The following is an 18,846-nucleotide window of genomic DNA, read 5'->3' on the forward strand; positions in this document are numbered from 1 at the left end:
TACTTTTAGCTTTGTTTATTTTTTAGTTTTTGGTTTAGCCGGAAAATCTGGTTTGTCTTAGCTTTTTCTTAAAATTAATTAGCTTCTTACTTTTGCTCAAAATTTTCAAATTTTAACTGCAAATGCTGTACTGATATTTTACTTCAGTGAGTTTTCATTTAAAAAAATATTCCTTTCTAAATGTCAGACTCATTTGGGTACCAGCCTATATTGATATTGCAGGGATTGCGTTGCGGAGAAGTTGGCCAGGAAACGTACCCTCGAGTGTGTACACCGGAGTACTTTCTCTTTGGTAAGTTTATTGTTAGGATAGTTAAGTATTGGTTTCACGCGATGGGGCTAAATATCACACAGAAGCGTCACTGTTTACAGAACAATGAGGTGGAATGAAAACTTTGGTTTAAGCTGCCTAGATTCTGTGAGACTACGGAAAATATTTTCTTAAGTACAAAATAAGTTCTTCCTTACAAGAATGCAAAAATATTTGATTCGTTAATTTCGCTATTTTCCTTTGCCATAACTAAAATTTTGATCTAGCTTTTCTAGCTTTACTTTTTGCCCATTTAGCCTTTTGTCGGAAAAAGTTGTGGCAACACTGCTAACAGATTCGCTAGGCACAAATTATAGTTCAGCAGGATAAAGGTCGAACTATCAGGGGGATGCAAAAATACTTATTTTGGTAAGCGAGGATGGAATCTTCTTAAAGTTCACTAAAATTCTAATGGAAATCTCGATATCTCCACTTTCATTATAAATCAGAGGTTTACAAGTTGATGCTCTCCAACAGTTCGGAAATATGCAATTCTTCCAGTTAAGAAAAAAAGTTTTGTATGCTGGTGCCTATAGCCCACTGGCGGCGCGTATTTATGGATTTCTGTAATACAATCTGGCTTTAGATCAAAGCATACATATGTATTAGCGTGGGCCGGAAATCTGCTTTTTTAGAATTTTGATTGGTAAGAGCACAAATATGGCTCATTATGCTCTAAAAAAATCTGTGTGTAAGATTACAATTTTTGGTCAATATCTGAGGCTCACCCAAGTCCATCAGTGTTCAAGTGGTAATATTTAGTGGCTATATTTAGTTTCAAATATAAAAGAGAATTTATGTAAACATATTTATGTACATAAGCTAATACAATCTAGCTTCCCAACCAGAAGTTTCACCGGTTGCTGTCAGCGACACACAGCGGCCAATGCGTGCACTAACACAACTTCAGCTAGCCATCACCACCACCAACACACATATGAATGCTTGCCACCACCAACCAGCCCCCAACATAACATCAAACCTGAAGCGATATGCCCAGCAACAACAGTGCCGTAAGAAGCAACAGCTGTTGCAACCGTCAAACACAATTCGTGTGCGCTGCGCCAACACCACAACACAACAAATTCGCTGCCAACTAAACCCCAACAGGTTGGTATGAACTTCGAAATCGCTGCAGGGGTCAAGCGGTTCGATAGCCCCACCGCATCACAATGCTCCTGCAACATGTTTGTAAGTTGGCTATGCGCTTGCGTACTTTCCATGCAGTGGCCAACTGCCAACTACAAAAGGGGCCGCAGTGCAGATGTTGCAAGTGGAGAATTTCGTTTGCAGCCTGCAGCAAGTCGCTGTTTACCAATGGCTGTTATCGTGACTATTTTCTAGGAGCGCTGACTTTTCCTGCTTGGCAGTCAGCTGCTCACTGGTTTAACCTCAGCGAAGGTTAGCCGCGCTGCAGCAGCGGCTTTGAAACGAGGCGGCATGCAGCCAAGCTGGTTGTGCGACTGTAGGCTGCTCTGCTCTGTGTGACATTTGCTGCCTGCGTCGCCAGCAGCGCCGGCATGGCATGAGTGTGGCTTTCGCTGCTCTCCTACTCTCCACAAAGTAATCCAATTAGTGTGGCTGGGCTCTATAAGCATCTTCTTGTGGTGGTTGCATTGTTTGTAGATTCGGGTTCGCCTGCTAGCCTGCCCGGGATGGCTCTGGTCTCTGGCTTGGCTCACTGGCTGCTTATGCAGAGGAGTTGAATATATTTTTCGTTGTTGCCACTGCCTCGCTTCTTGACTCGCACGATATGGTATGTACGTATATATCCAACGATGTTGCACGACGATGGCAGCGCTGTTGACGTCTGGACTTCGGTGCTTTCGTGTCGATTTTGTAGAAAATTTCTGCAAAACACAGTTTAGTGTAGACTCCCCGAGGTTTCGGTTGTATCGATAGTAGTTGTAGTGCGTGTGAGCGAGTCGCAAAGCCGTCGGTGTTTTGGTCATTACTGCTGCTGGATTGAAAGAAAAGATAGATATTATTGTGCATTAATTTTTTGCTCAGCCAATGCTTGGCTTTTGCAAATTGCAAAAAGTTAAAAGAGGTGTGTGGCTGTGTGTGTGTATTTGCGAAAAAATCACGTTTTGAAGCGGTCGATTAAACTGCGATCAAAGCGTGACACCGTTCGTGTTCAGCTGGGCTCCATTGGCATTGTTGTTGTTGTTTTAGAGGTCAGTGAGCGCCAAACGTGTTTTTTGTTGTTGTACTTTACACCCGATGCGAGGGCAAACGGGGCAGCAGTCGGATATGCAAAATCGATTTCGTGAATAAACATAAACAGTAATGAAAACAATGAAATGACTTATTTACATTACTTTTGAGACAACAACTAGAAATAGTTTACCGAAATGTTACTTAACAGATTTTAACACTTTAATTGGCAAACAATAGCTGAGAATAGGCAGAGGGGTACATGCATACCTACATATACATACATACATACATACATATGTATGTGTAACTTCCATATGGAAAATTATATGAATTACATTTGGAAAAGCTCTTTTGAGTTTGAATATTTAGTTGAAAGATTTTATAACTTCTATACAGAAATAAAGAAATAAATAGTTACTTTTTTTACAGGTCAAAAATTGGAAAAAGTCTATAATTTCGAACTATTCATTTGAATTGTCAAAATTTTGTACCAAAAGTACCTTCAATTTGTGTTTACCTACGATATGAAAGGTAAGCAATAAAAGCAAACAAATAAAGAAAAGTGTAAAAAAATAAAATCAATACAATTTTTAAATACATTTAAAAATTTAATTAAGAAATAATACAAAACAAAATAAAATATATTCAAACATTAAATAGAGGAATGCAATGAAGTATAAAAAAGTTAAATATTAAAAATATTAGCTGAACAGAAAAATAGAAGAAACTATGAGTTTGGAGTAAATTTATAAAAATGATACTTCCATCTATACATCCACATGTACGTATGTATGTATATAGTATCAAATTAGAAGTTTTTAATAGTAAAAATATCAAGTTAGTGGGTTTGCAATTTAGGACGATGACAACACCAGAAATTTCTGCAAACTACATATAGAGGGTCTAAAATATGGGTATATATGTATATACTACGTTTGTAAATCCTTAAATCTACCTCAAAAAAGAATGCTGGCAAGTTTTTAGTTAAAAATAGATTTTCATATGTAAATAAGCTTGACAAGTTTAGGCCGATTTCTCAAATATAAATAGATACAAACTTTTTTAAAGTTAACTGTTTATTCTAACTGCAACTATAAACGCCGAGCTTAATTATTAATCTCCAAATCAAAATATTTTAATAAAAATTGTGGTACTTATTTCCAGATGAAATAAAATACATACAGCAAAAACAATTCAGTATTATTTAACAAAAAAATATAAAAACATTCCGGGTCGAAATTTAAACCAAATCCGCACTCAAATAGAAAACAATCAAATTATTCAACAAAAAAAAAACAAAAACATTTTAAACATGTCTCAAAAAGCTGCCACTAGTGCAGCCTCTTCAGCGAGCCTCAGGCTGAGGCCACTCATGACAATGTTGCTCTTAATAATGCTGAGCTCTTTCTGTGCCAATGTAGCGAATTGCAGTCCAATTGTGGACGAGCCATCTGAAAGTCAGCGCTTGGCGAAGGCGTTGAAAATACCAAATTCGGCGGAGACGCGCGAACATAGGCGACGCTTGGCCTGCCGCCGCGCTTGCTGGGCTAAGGTAAGTACAAAGAAAAGCACTTTATTGATAAACAAAGATATATATACGTATGTAACATTATTACTAACTACATATGTACATATGTATGTACGATTATGGCAACACATGTTTACATGCATCTGCAACAAGATAAAATAAATAGATAGCCAAATCCCCTTTTTGTTTTGTGCCGCATTGATGGAATCCTTTTCAATTTGTTTTTTTTTTTTCTATGATGTTTTTCTTTTGCGAATTTTCGCAATTACTTTGATGGATTTGTTGGATTATTTTCGGCGTTGTTGCTCTTAAACACATACAGCAACATGTATATATTGTATTTGCAACGAAATGCCACGTGTTCACATACATGCATATGTTTGTGCTGTTTGCATTTGCGTGTGTGTGTTGTTGTTGTTTGCGTGCCACATCGCTTGCCAAAGGGGTTGCTGAACATATGTATGTATATATACTAGCTCACAAACATACACACGTTCACAAGTATGGACTTGACAGACCATTCGAGTGACTAAGTGAGTATTTGCAACACAGCTTAGAGCTTCATCCACATCCACCACAATATCCATCGATATTCGCCCTCTGCTCACCTCATTTATTCCCCGTATTACGCTCCTTTGCCATGTCGCCGCCGGCGCACAGTGGGGAGAAATGTATCATTTTGGACAATAGTCCGCTGACTATTCAAATCTAAATCGATTTAAAAAATGTTCATTTCACTTTGTATTGCAAATTGTACAAGTAAATTATTGAAGATAGAAGAAGGATAAAGAATTCTTTCTCCTCCAGTTTGCGAATTCGCAATATATGACACTCAGGTCTTAAAGCCTTGAGTTTTCTAAGTTATATTATAAAAATTCAAATTTATCGCAGTGAAATGTTATAGTGATAACCAATCTGCGTGTTTAATTTTTTTTGTACCCATTCAGATTTGTGTAATCAGCAGGCTTTTGTTCAAAACGATACATTTCTTCCCACTGTACGGCGCTGCAGTATAGAAAATGTTTTCATTTCGCATTTTCATGTTTTAATTTTGTACTCGCTTAGAATTTTAAGCAGTTGGAAAAACAAATCACCAATCCACTGCGGCAACTCACTCGTAGTTTATGACTCAGTCGAACCGCAACAGGGAGCGTAGTATAGCTAAATCCGTAGCATTCAGTTCTCAGCCCTCAGTCCGCAACTATCGAGCAGCCCTGCTTCTGTTCGTCTCTGTGTGTTCTTTGCGATCCTGGGGGAGGATTCGTTGTAATTTGTGGACAGTTGCATTTCAAATGCCCATAGGGCAATCACATCAGGGCGCCCTTGCCTAATGAACATATTTATGTGTGTGCATGTATTTAGGCATGTGAATCCATTCGTGGATACATATGTATGTGTTTATGTATGTATGTATGTAGGTAAGTATTTAAGTCCAAATGAGCGATGGTAAGTTGCTTTCGTTAGAGTTCCTCCTCAGACATAAAAAAACACTATGCAGATACCAAGTTATACCACTAACAGACATAACGGGTGTTTGACCGAGTAACATAGGACAAAACATTTCCCACAATTGTATTCTCTGGGAAGTACTACGACCAACCTACCTTCTCAGCGGTAGATTACTTCAAAATTAAAATCACGCAAAGTATCTGCTCTTGGAAAATAAATAATTTTTATCTAATCGGGTTTTTAATAAAATTTGATAAATGATACCCATTCCGGTAAGAGGTAAAGTTTTATAGCCAAACTCATAAAAAATAAAGAAGACTTTAACTGTTTTATAAGCCGAAAAATTTTATGAAAATTTCACTTTATAGAACTCTATAAACCTATTTTAATTTTTATGAATATGGCCATTCAAGTTTTTAACAAAGAAAATTATTCCCGGATTTTCAGTTTTGTTATAGTAATTTCATAATTTTACTTAAAATATCTTAATATAAAATAATATTTAAATTATTACATACTCGTGTGTATAAACATTTGATTCACTTGAATTGGTAATTTTTTTTTGTTTTTCGGTGCGTTATTGTTTCCGACAGGTTGGTAGTATAATATGTTTAGAGACATACCGGTTTCGGCTTGCACCATTTAGTCATTAGAAAATTCATTCCAAGCTACCAAGAATTTTCTTTCTTCAATCAGGACACTTTATATCTTCAGGAATCGGAGATTTATTTTAGTGATATTTAAAATTTTAAAAAGTAGTAAGAATAAGTTAAAAGTAAAAAAAAAATATTTTTAAAATAAGGAATTAAAAAATATTTTTTATTAATAAAACATTTTTTTGGTGATTATTGAAAAAATCTAACGGCAAAATTTTTTGTGAAGTTATTTTATTCCTATTTCAGTAATATCACTGAGGTGAAACCCCACAACTAGTCAGGAAAAATATTAGTTTACAACTAGAATTTCCGGACTGAAACCGAACTAGTTCGAAAATGACCAGACTTGTACCAAGTACAAAACGATTTATTCATGCCCTGTTTTATTTGACTTCGACAGTTTAATATAAAAAAGTTCACAAAATATTATAACTTTTATTTGGGTATTTTGTAAACCATTAAACCGAGTACATATTCAGTTATACCAGACCTGTTAAGTAATGATTAATAATCATAATGATTATTAATTAAAGTTTTTATTGTATGTATATTGATGAATTAATTTTATTTTTTGACTCCCAAAATAGTGGTTTTGGTCCATAATTGGACTAGTATTTTTCTGTCCATTTTAAACTAGTATGAGACTGATGTATTTCTGATCGAAACCTGACAATTGTCATCTCGCCAGCTGTTTCAATAGGTGAGCCACTTTTTGAAAGAGATTGCAGTTCAGCTATACAGCGCTGCATTTGGGCGGCAACAACACAAACAACGAACGGACGACAAGTGCTGTCAGCAATATACAAAATGAAATTGTCAAAATTGTCAAATACGAAGTGGCACATATGCTTGCATTACTCTCATGTGCGTGTGTGTGTGTGTGTGCGTAGTTTGTAAAGTTGCTGCATTTCAAGTCAAACACATACATACATATGTACGAGTACTTTAGATTTTATTTAGTTGCTCTTTTCAAATTTGAATTTCATTTCAGTTTTCCCAATGGAAATATGCAACACAAAAAGTTTTTGTGAAAATTATGCAATTTTATAAAATTGAATTTAATTTAAATACGAGTTGAGAGCCAAATGTTAGTAATATGTACATAAATTGCTAGTTTGCATGGACTTTCAGGCCATCGATTCAGAGTGCAATTACATGATTGCAGCAGCTTATTTAAAAAAACATATACATACACTTACACTTGCATGTTTGTATGTACATTAGACCATATCGCGCTATGTACCTGTATGGAACAGAAATAATATAAAAAATTTAAAAAAATATTGTGTTCAGCATTCTTACATATCGACAACTGAGTGGAAGATGGGCCTATCTCGGCAGCCAGTTCGAAAACGCCCTGTCTCAGAAGCTTTTCAAGAATGCCCTACTTCAGAATTTTATTTAAAAACAACCTATCTAAGAATTTGGTTGAAGGACGCCCTGTCTCAGAATCTATTTCAAAAGGCCCTATATCAACTGAAAATACATCTTCCGCTCAGGTGTCGATATATGATTACCATGTGGCTCAAGTAGTAAATTACTGAAAGAGTTTTAAAAAAGTTTACGTACAACTATTTTTCTTTATTGTAAGCAGTCGTTTTTGAGTCAATTTTAATGGCCTTCATTGTTTTCAGAAAAAACATACAAAAGTTGTAAATTTTACGCGATAAATTAATTACCTAATTGTAAATCGACCCGGTCTAATGTCCATATATAAGTGCAAACGAAAGTATACATATGTAAACTAAATTGTCCTATAAACGAGTGCTTTTCATTGTGCAGTTTTGCTCTCCTGATTGGCCTCTTTGCGTCAAAATTAGAAATTCAAATTCCCAGCTGGTGCATATTTTTCAAATTATATTGCAGTCATGCATATTTACAAATGCTGTAAACTATTTTTCCAAGTTTGCAAGTTAGTAAGTAGGTATAGTTTAGGTAAATTTGGGTAAAATGTTATGCAAATGTTCACAATGCCGAATGCGTTTGTACTAAATATGTATGCATAGTAGGGCGGGTCAATTTGTAGGGGCCCAAAAAAATTAACAAAGGCACTTCGCGATTATGATTACTTGGTTCATTTCAAGCATTTTTGCCCAAGAAACCATAGGTGTAAAATGAATTTCGAGCCAGCGATTTTTTCTATCTAGCTTTTTTCAAAAAGGTTCAGGTTTCGGTCAGAAATATACCAGTCTCATACTAATTCAAAATAGACAGAAAAATACTAGTCCAATTATGGACCAAAACCACTACTTTGGGAGTCAAGAAATAAAATGAATTCATGAATATACAATAAAACCGTTTGAATAAGTGCACTTTAATATATTACACATTTTTATTTAGCAGCCATAAATTTGCCAATAACTAGTGTTAAATTTTTTGAGTATTAAAGGAGAAATAAATAGATACTTAAATATTTCAAACTTTCGAACATAAATTTAAATGCACTTTTCATTAAATGTTATTAAAAGTAAATGCTTTCAGGTACAATAAATACTATATTTTTCATCTTTTTTAATTATATTAAATATAAACAAACAAAAAAACATTTTAGTTAAAAATAAAATGAAAATGTACTTTAGTTCATTTTCGAGTGAACTTAAATAAGAATAAAAGTTTTCATTAAATTAAATTAAATTCATTAACTTTGCTCATTTTAGTAATTTCTTTTTAAAAATTTATAAAAGTAATAATTAACGCATAAAATTTGAGATTTGGATAAAAATAAAATAAATAAATAATTCATGCAGTTGTTAAATAATCTTAATTGTTGTCTATAGTTTGGCTTGTTGATTGATAACTGAAATTAATCAAATAATTATATTATCTAATCGTGTAATTAAAAAAAGTCAAAAATAATTTAAAATGATCAAAAATAACAAAATAATCATGTATTTAAAATTAATGAATTAATTAAAAAAATTTTAATTAGTTATTAATCATTAAAAAGGTACTCATATTGGTATTTAACGAAACTGGCTTTAATATTCATTATGATTATTAATCATTACTTAACAGGTCTGGTATAATTGAATATGTACTCGCTTTAATGGTTTACAATATACTCAAATAAAAGTTGTAATATTTTGTTATATTAAGCTGTCGAAGTCAAATAAAACAGGGCATGAATAAATCGTTTTGTACTTGGTACAAGTCTGGTCATTTTTGAACTAATTCAGTTACAGTCAGGAAACTCTAGTTGTAAACCAGTATTTTTCCTGACTAGGTGGGGGTTTCACTGCAGGGATATTACTGAAATGGAATAAAACAACTCCACAAAAAATTTTGCCGTTAGACTTTTTTCAATAATCATCAAAAAAGGTTTTCTTAAAAAAAATTATTTTTTAATTCCTTATTTTAAAAATATTTTTTTTTTGACTTTTAACTTATTCTTACTACTTTTTCAAAATTTCAAATATCACTAAAATAAATCTTCTCCGATTTCTGCAAGATATAAAGTCCTGATTGAAGAAAAGGAAATTCTATGGTGAGCTTTGGAATGAATTTCTTTAAAATGACATTGAAGATCAACGCCGAAACCGATTTGTCTCTAAACATATTATACACCAACCCTGTCGGAAACAATAACCACCAAAAACAAAAAAAATTACCAATTCAAGTGAATCAAAATGTTTATACACACGAGTATGTAATATATTTAAATATTATTTTATATTAAGATATTTTAAGTAAAATTATGAAACTATAACAAAACTGAAAATCCGGGAATAATTTTCTTTGCTAAAAACTCTAATGGCCTTATTCATAAAAATAGGTTTATAAAGCTCTATAAAGTGACATTTTCCACAAAATTTTTGGTTTATAAAACAGTTAAAGTCTTCTTTATTTTTTATGAGATTGGCTATAAACCTTTACCTCTTACCGGAATGGGTATTTTTTTATCAAATTTTATTAAAAACCCGATTATATAAAAATTATTTCTTTTCCAAGAGCAGATACTTTGCGATATTTTAATTTTGAGGTAACCTACCGCTGAGAAGGTAGGTTGGTCGTAGTACTTCCCAGAGAATACAATTGTGGGAAATGTTTTGTCCTATGTTACTTACTCGGTCAAACACCCGTTATATCTGTTAGTGGTATCTGCATAGTGTTTTTTTATATCTGAGGAGGAAGTCTAACGAAAGCAACTTACCGTCGCTCATTTGGACTTTAATACTTACCTACATACATACACAAACACATATGTATGTATCCACGAATGGATTCACATGCCTACATGCATACATACACATAAATATGTTCATTAGGCAAGGGCGCCCTGATGTGATTGCCCTATGGGCATTTGAAATGCAACTGTCCACAAATTACAACGAATCCTCCCCCAGGATCGCAAAGAACACACAGAGATGAACAGAAGCAGGGCTGCTCGATAGTTGCGTACTGAGGGCTGAGTACTGAAGGCTACGGATTTAGCTATACTACGCTCCCTGTTGCGGTTCGACTTAGTCATAAACTGCGAGCGAGTGCCCGCAGTGGATTGGTGATTTGTTTTTCCAACTGCTTAAAATTCTAAGCGAGTACAAAGTTAAAACATGAAAATGCGAAATGAAAACATTTTCTATACTGCAGCGCCGTACAGTGGGAAGAAATGTATCGTTTTGAACAAAAGCCTGCTGATTACACAAATCTGAATGGGTACAAAAAAAATTAAACACTCAGATTGGGTTTCACTATAACATTTCACTGCGATAAATTTGAATTTTTATAATATAACTTAGAAAACTCAAGGCCTTAAGACTTGAGGGTCATTTATTGCGAATTTGCAAACTGGACGAGTAAGAATTATTTATCCTTCTTCTATCTTCAATAATTTACTTGTAAATTTGTAAATTTGCAATACAAAGTGAAATTAACATTTTTTAAATCGATTTAGATTTGAATAGTCAGCGGACTATTGTCCAAAACGATACATTTCTCCCCACTGTGCGCCGGCGGCGGCGACATGGCAAAGGAGCGTAATACGGGGAATGAATGAGGTGAAAAGAGGGCGAATGTCGATGGATATTGTGGTGGATGTGGATGAAGCTCTAAGCTGTGTTGCAAATACTCACTTAGTCACTCGAATGGTCTGTCAAGTCCATACTTGTGAACGTGTGTATGTTCGTGAGCTAGTATATATACATACATATGTTCAGCAACCCCTTTGGCAAGCGATGTGGCATGCAACAACAACACACACACGCAAATGCAAACAGCACAAACATATGCATGTATGTAAACACGTGGCATTTCGTTGCAAATAAAATATATATATATCTACTTTGTACATGTTGCTGTATGTGTTTAAGAGCAACAACGCCGAAAATAATCCAACAAATCCATCAAAGTAATTGCGAAAATTCGCAAAAGAAAAACATCATAGAAAAAAAACAAAAAACAAATTGAAAAGGATTCCATCAATGCGGCACAAAACAAAAAGGGGATTTGGCTATCTATTTATTTTATCTTGTTGCAGATGCATGTAAACATGTGTTGCCATAATCGTACATACATATGTACATATGTAGATAGTAATAATGTTACATATATATATGTATATATCTTTGTTTATCAATAAAGTGCTTTTCTTTGTACTTACCTTAGCCCAGCAAGCGCGGCGGCAGGCCAAGCGTCGCCTATGTTCGCGCGTCTCCGCCGAATTCGGTATTTTCAACGCCTTCGCCAAGCGCTGACTTTCAGATGGCTCGTCCACAATTGGACTGCAATTCGCTACATTGGCACAGAGAGCGCTCAGCATTATTAAGAGCAACATTGTCATGAGTGGCCTCAGCCTTGGGCTCGCTGGAGAGGCTGCACTTGTGGCAGCTTTTTGAGACATGTTTAAAATGTTTATTTTTTATTTTGTTGAATAATTTGATTGTTTTTTCTATTCGATGCGGATTTGGTTTAAATTTCGACCCGGAATGCTTTTATATTTTTTTGCTAAATAATACTGAATTGTTTTTGCTGTATGTATTTTATTTCATCTGGAAATAAGTACCACAATTTTTATTAAACAAAATAAAAATAAGATGATTTGGAGATTAATTATTAAGCTCGGCGTTTATAGTTGCATTTAGAATAAACCCTTGACTTTAAAAAAGTTTGTATATATTTATATTTGAGAAATCGGCCTAAACTTGTCAAGCTTATTTACATATGAAAATCTATTTTTAACTAAAAACTTGCCAGCATTCTTTTTTGAAGTAGATTTAAGGATTTACAAACGTAGTATATACATATATACCCATATTTTAGACCCTCTATATGTAGTTTGCAGAAATTTCTGGTGTTGTCATCTTCCTAAATTGCAAACCCACTAACTTGATATTTTTACTATTAAAAACTTCTAATTTGATACTATATACATACATACGTACATGTGGATGTATAGATGGAAGTATCATTTTTATAAATTTACTCCAAACTCATAGTTTCTTCTATTTTTCTGTTCAGCTAATATTTTTAATATTTAACTTTTTTATACTTCATTGCATTCTTTTATTTCATTTTTATTTAATTTTTTTATGTATTTTATTTTGTTTTGTTTTATTTCTTAATTAAATTTTTATATGTATTTAAAAATTTTATTGATTTTATTTTTTTACAATTTTCTTTATTTTTTTGCTTTTATTGCTTACATTTCATATCGTAGGTAAACATAAACTGAAAGTATTTTTTGTATAAAATTTTGACAATTCAAATAAATAGTTCGAAATTATACTTTTTCCAATTTTAAACCTGTAAAAAAAGTAACTATTTATTTCTTTATTTCTGTATAGAAGTTATAAAATCTTTCAACTAAATATTCAAACTCAAAAGAGTTTTTTCAAACATAATTCATATAATTTTCCATATGGAAGTTACACATACATATGTATGTATGTATGTATGTATATGTAGGTATGTATGTACCCCTCTGCCTATTCTCAACTATTGTTTGCCAATTAAAGTGTTAAAATCTATGAAGTAACATTTCGGTAAATCGGTAATTTCTAGTTGTTGTCTCAAAAGTAATGTAAATAAGTCATTTCATTGTTTTCATTACTGTTTATGTTTATTCACGAAATCGATTTTGCATATCCGACTGCTGCCCCGTTTGCCCTCGCATCGGGTGTAAAGTACAACAACAAAGAAACACGTTTGGCGCTCACTGACCTCTAAACCAACAACAATGCCAATGGAGCCCAGCTGAACACGAACGGTGTCACGCTTTGATCGCAGTTTAATCGACCGCTTCAAAACGTGATTTTTTCGCAAATACACACACACACACACAGCCACACACCTCTTTTAACTTTTTGCAATTTGCAAAAGCCAAGCATTGGCTGAGCAAAAAATTAATACACAATAATATCTATCTTTTCTTTCAATCCAGCAGCAGTAATGACCAAAACACCGACGGCTTTGCGACTCGCTCACACGCACTACAACTACTATCGATACAACCGAAACCTCGGGGAGTCTACACTAAACTGTGTTTTGCAGAAATTTTCTACAAAATCGACCCGAAAGCACCGAAGTCCAGACGTCAACAGCGCTGCCATCGTCGTGCAACATCGTTGGATATATACGTACGTACATATGTATATCGTGTGAGTCCAAAAGCGAGGCAGTGGCAACAACGAAAAATATATTCAACTCCTCTGCATAAGCAGCCAGTGAGCCAAGCCAGAGACCAGAGCCATCCCGGGCAGGCTAGCAGGCGAACCCGAATCTACAAACAATGCAACCACCACAAGAAGATGCTTATAGAGCCCAGCCACACTAATTGGATTACTTTGTGGAGAGTAGGAGAGCAGCGAAAGCCACACTCATGCCATGCCGGCGCTGCTGGCGACGCAGGCAGCAAATAAAACGTCTATGTCACACAGAGCAGAGCAGCCCACAGGCGCACAGCCAGCTTGGCTGCAGCGCGGCTAACCTTCGCTGAGGTTAAACCAGTGAGCAGCTGACTGCCAAGCAGGAAAAGTCAGCGCTCCTAGAAAATAGTCACGATTCCAGCCATGGGTAAACAGCGACTTGCTGCAGGCTGCAAACGAAATTCTCCACTTGCAACATCTGCACTTGCAGTTGGCAGTAGGCCACTGCATGGAAAGTACGCAAGCGCATAGCCAACTTACAAACATGTTGCAGGAGCATTGTGATGCGGTGGGGCTATCAAACCGCTTGACCCCTGCAGCGATTTCGAATTTCATACCAACCTGTTGTGGTTTGGTTGGGAGCGAATTTGTTGTGTTGTGGTGTTGGCGCAGCGCAAACGAATTGTGTTTGACGGTTGCAACAGCTGTTGCTTCTTACGGCACTGTTGTTGCTGGGCATATCGCTTCAAGTTTGATGTTATGTTGGGGGCTGGTTCGTGGTGGCAAGCATTCATATATGTGTTGGTGGTGGTGGTGGCTAGTTGAAGTTGTGTTAGTGCACGCATTGGCCGCTGTGTGTCGCTGACAGCAACACATGTTTACATAAATTCTCCTTTATATTTGAAACTAAATATAGCCACTAAATATTACCACTTGAAAACTGATGGACTTGGGCGAGCCTCAGATATTGACCAAAAATTTTAATCTTGCACACAGATTTTTTTAGAGCATAATGAGCCATATTTTTGCTCTTACCAATCAAAATTCTAAAAAAGCAGATTTCCGGCCCACGCTAATACATATGTAAGCTTTGATCTAAAGCCAGATTGTATTACAGAAATCCATAAATATGCGCCGCCATTGGGCTATAGGCACCAGCATATAAAACTTTTTTTCTTAACTGGAAGAATTGCATATTTCCGAACTGTTGGAGATATTGAGAATTCCATTAGAATTTTAGGGAACTTTAAGAAAATTCCATCCCCTTTTACCAAAAGAAGTATTTTTGCATTCACCTGATAGTACGACCTTTATCCAGCCGAACTATCATTTGTGCCTAGCGAATCTGTTAGCAGTGTTGCCACAACTTTTTCAGAGAAAAGGCTAAATGGGCAAAAAGTAAAGCTAAAAAGCTAGATCAAAATTTTAGTTATGGCAAAGGAAAATAGCTAAATTAACAAATCAAATATTTTTGCAATCTTTGTAAGGAAGAACTTATTTTGTACTTAAGAAAATATTTTCCGTAGTCTCACAGAATCTAGGCAGCTTAAACCAAAGTTTTCATTCCACCTCATTGTTCTGTAAGCAGTGACGATTCTGTGTGATATTTAGCCCCATCGCGTGAAACCAATACTTAACTATCCTCACAATAAACTTACCAAAGAGAAAGAACTTCTACTCTTTACCCGGTGAGTACATCTCGGGAGTACGTTTCCTGGCCAACTTCTCCGCAACGCAATCCCTGCAATATCAATATGGGCTGGTACCCAAATAACTCTAACATATTAGACGGGTATATTTTTTAAATGAGAGCTCGCTGAAGTAGAATATCAGGACAGCATTTGCAGTTAAAATTTTAAGCAAAAGTAAGAAGCTAAATAGTAATAAAAATGATCGCTTCTACAGACGAGATCTGCTTTCATTGGTAAAAGTCCTACTCAGCTTTTGTTGGATAAAATGTTGGTAGAATTTAATGGTGATTTCGTTTCTCCCAAAACATGTTGCCCTTCCCGGTGCAAAATGAGTTTGATGTTACAATCAACCCTTTAAAAAGGCATGCTTTTGCCTCCTTGTGTAGCTCAAGGATTTCATAATATTTTCGTTTTAAACAACCATCTGATTTTCAGGGCGACGATCAACAAAGTTTCATAGGGCAGAGAATTTGGCTTTTTTGCCTTACAAGAGTGGGACATTATACGAAATGAACACACAATTTTCTCACCTTTGCTTTTAATTTGGGATCGAACAGGAAATGAGAAAGAGGCAATCAAAAAATCATTCTCCACATTTCTTCTTGGCTAAGTGCAGAATAGAGCATATACGAAATTTCAGCGAATTTGTAGTACGGTTACTACTTTTGGTCGCGGCTTATATCGGGACGTTCCACTGTGCGGCGACACGGTTAGATATTAACTGATTTCAAAATTAAAAATACGGGTCTGCTTATTTTCCATTTTCTATAAATTTTGGACCACCCTAGTAAATACAAACATGAGTTCAACAATAACTGGTATTGTCCCCATAAGCAGTAAATTCATTATTACCAACAGATCTTTTGACGATAAGTCCCAAGAAAATAAATAACAGATCACTAAAATCGAGTCATTGAGCGCATTGTTCCAAATCTATAACAGAGATGAAATCTATCTGGCATTGTTCAATGGTGGTTAAGCGATATAAACACGTACGAGTATGTACATATCGCACACCGTCTTCAAAAGAGTCACAACTCAAAATAATACGTTTGTCAGAAAATGCGAAAAACTATTTCTTAGCAAATGATAAACATTATGGGCAAGGGCGACTTTACCTTAGGTTTTTTTTAACAAATTATAACGAAAATTTGCTCCAGCTTTTGCTGAAAGCTAAACAAAAGCTTTGTGTACATTTTTAGCGCATAATCTCAAAAATGGCAATTTTGAGTTGTGACACTTTTGAAGACGGTGTGCGATATGTAAATATGTATGTATGTACGTACAAAATTAAAAGAAATCAGCTTAAAATGCAAATTAAAGAAATTAAAAAAATATTTGATCAGATTTATAGAAATAGCCAATTTTTAAATGGAATTCCCACAAAACAAAAATCAAAAGTGAGACATGTGAAGCTGGAAATTCGAAGCAAATTACTTAAAATTAAAACTTTGTCATAAAATTTAAAAGACAATAGCCACAAACAAAGGCTGTAACAAAAGAGTCGACAAAATGTATTTACATATGTATAGTTAACAGTGTCAACAAGCGCAGCAATAAATCTTTAGAAAATAAAAAATGAACGTGAAATTAATCAAGACTGTTCGAAAGGGATTGGCTGGCAGTTACGATAGCCAGGCTAAAAAGAGCTAATGATGAAGCTATGGCTGCATAGATATATTGGAAGTGAATTTGAAATGAAAACATTTATCTCTTAACAGCAACTAAATACATATGTATGTATGTTCACTTGTGCGTAAATACATATTTACATATACATAGATATATATATCTGCGCCACCTAAAACGAACTGCCGCTGCCAGCCCATAAACAATGTCGACTGTCGCATCGAATGACTATTTCTACGTTTAGTTTTCCTTTCTACGAAATGTTTTTGACTAAATTACTACGTACTGATTACTGATTACATTAAAAATTCATAAAAAATTCATGAGCATCAAGAAGAGCGAGCTGAGCATGAAGTGGAGGAGATGAGCAGCAGCAGCATAGTGTTCAATAAAGTGTTCATATCGGCTGCGAGTTGCTGCAGATAAAAAGTAAAATCGAAAGCCATAAATACTGAATGAGCGCGATAAACAGAACCCCGTCAACTGTTGAACTGTTGGTGATAAAAATTAACAAAATGCCTACATGAAGCTGGCAACGTTAAGATCACACCAAGAGAGAAGAGATTGGTTGAAAGAGAGAATCGCGTTACGGAGTCAGCAGGTTGCTATTTGGTTGGTAAAAAATCACCGGCGAGGTTTATGTTGACAAGTGAACAAAACGGCCTTTTCTTTGAAAATATACAAGTACTGGTGTGCACATTAGGGTGCTCGAAAAACGAATGTAAAAAAGTAATGTCGGAATATCAGTGCTCTCACCTCTAGGATTGTTCTATAGATACCGAAAAAGTGTACTCCTGTTATTTATTTTGAATTTAAAAATATTTAGAGATCGCTCAAAGCAATCAAATTTGTCCATTTCCATTTTATATGGGAAAACCATTTTTCATGGCTACGGTATGGAATTCTTCAAGGTCAATATTTTTCGATCGGAAAACCCGGCTTCTCTTCGGCAGACTGCCAATAGTAATACCCAATTATTTACTTTACCATTCTTTAATACTAACTTTTTGTGGGTCCCCCATTGCGTTTTTTGGGGAATTAGGGGTTCCATAAAAAAAAGTTATTATTAAAAACTGGTTAAATAAACAATTGGGTATTATTATCAAAAGCCTACTGAAGAGAAACAAAGTTTTCCGATCGAAAAATATTGATTTTCAAGAATTCTATACCATTTCTATGAAATGTTTTTTTTTCATTTAAAATACATGGAAAACTTTGAGCGCTTTGAGCCACCCCTAAATATTTTTTGATTTCAAAATAAAAAATAAGGGTATACTTTTTTTCGATATAGAACAATCCTAGGGGGTGAGAGCATTACACTTCCGACTTTATTGTTTTTGGACAACATATAAACAAGTTTCTTATGTAATGTACATAAATGTGATATATGTATGTATGTGCATATATTTTTCACTATACATGTGTATGTACTGTTGCATAACAAGTCAATTAATTCAATTAATTGTTGTCTTTCGTTTTGTTAACTCCGTTAAATTAACTGATTTTGTGAATTAATACATTTATTTGCAATTTTTTATGGAATCGGCATCGGCATCGGTACCGAAAAAAAATGGAATCGGCATCGGACTCTAACACATAGATCGATCTTCCACTCAGGTGTCGATATACACTTACCTACAACTAAAACGTATTTGCCTGCTTTCAAATTTCATCATACTAAAATATAAGTAGTGGGCATAAACTCTTTCTGTTCTTTAAAACCGCTTTTGTGGCCAATATGGTCTGCCTTATAGCCAAATAACAAATTCAAAAGCGCATCGTTTGCAAAAGCTAATTTATAACGGGTGATTTTTTAAGAGCTTGATAACTTTTTTTTTTAAAA

General features: G+C 34.7%; 1 long non-coding RNA gene across 1 annotated transcript; it reads right to left on the minus strand.

Moving 5' to 3' along the window:
• Nucleotides 1-11,953: 11,953 nt before the first annotated feature.
• LOC108372612 (uncharacterized) lies at nt 11,954-13,561 on the minus strand. Its single transcript, XR_001848872.1, has 2 exons — nt 13,259-13,561; nt 11,954-12,087 (listed from the first exon to the last, which is right to left on the minus strand). It is a non-coding gene; the product is annotated as an uncharacterized LOC108372612 (long non-coding RNA).
• Nucleotides 13,562-18,846: the final 5,285 nt, after the last annotated feature.

Source organism: Rhagoletis zephyria, unplaced genomic scaffold (assembly GCF_001687245.7).
Source record: "Rhagoletis zephyria isolate East Lansing unplaced genomic scaffold, Rhagoletis_zephyria_1.1 Rzeph_scaffold_05918, whole genome shotgun sequence".
Lineage (NCBI taxonomy): Eukaryota > Metazoa > Arthropoda > Insecta > Diptera > Tephritidae > Rhagoletis > Rhagoletis zephyria.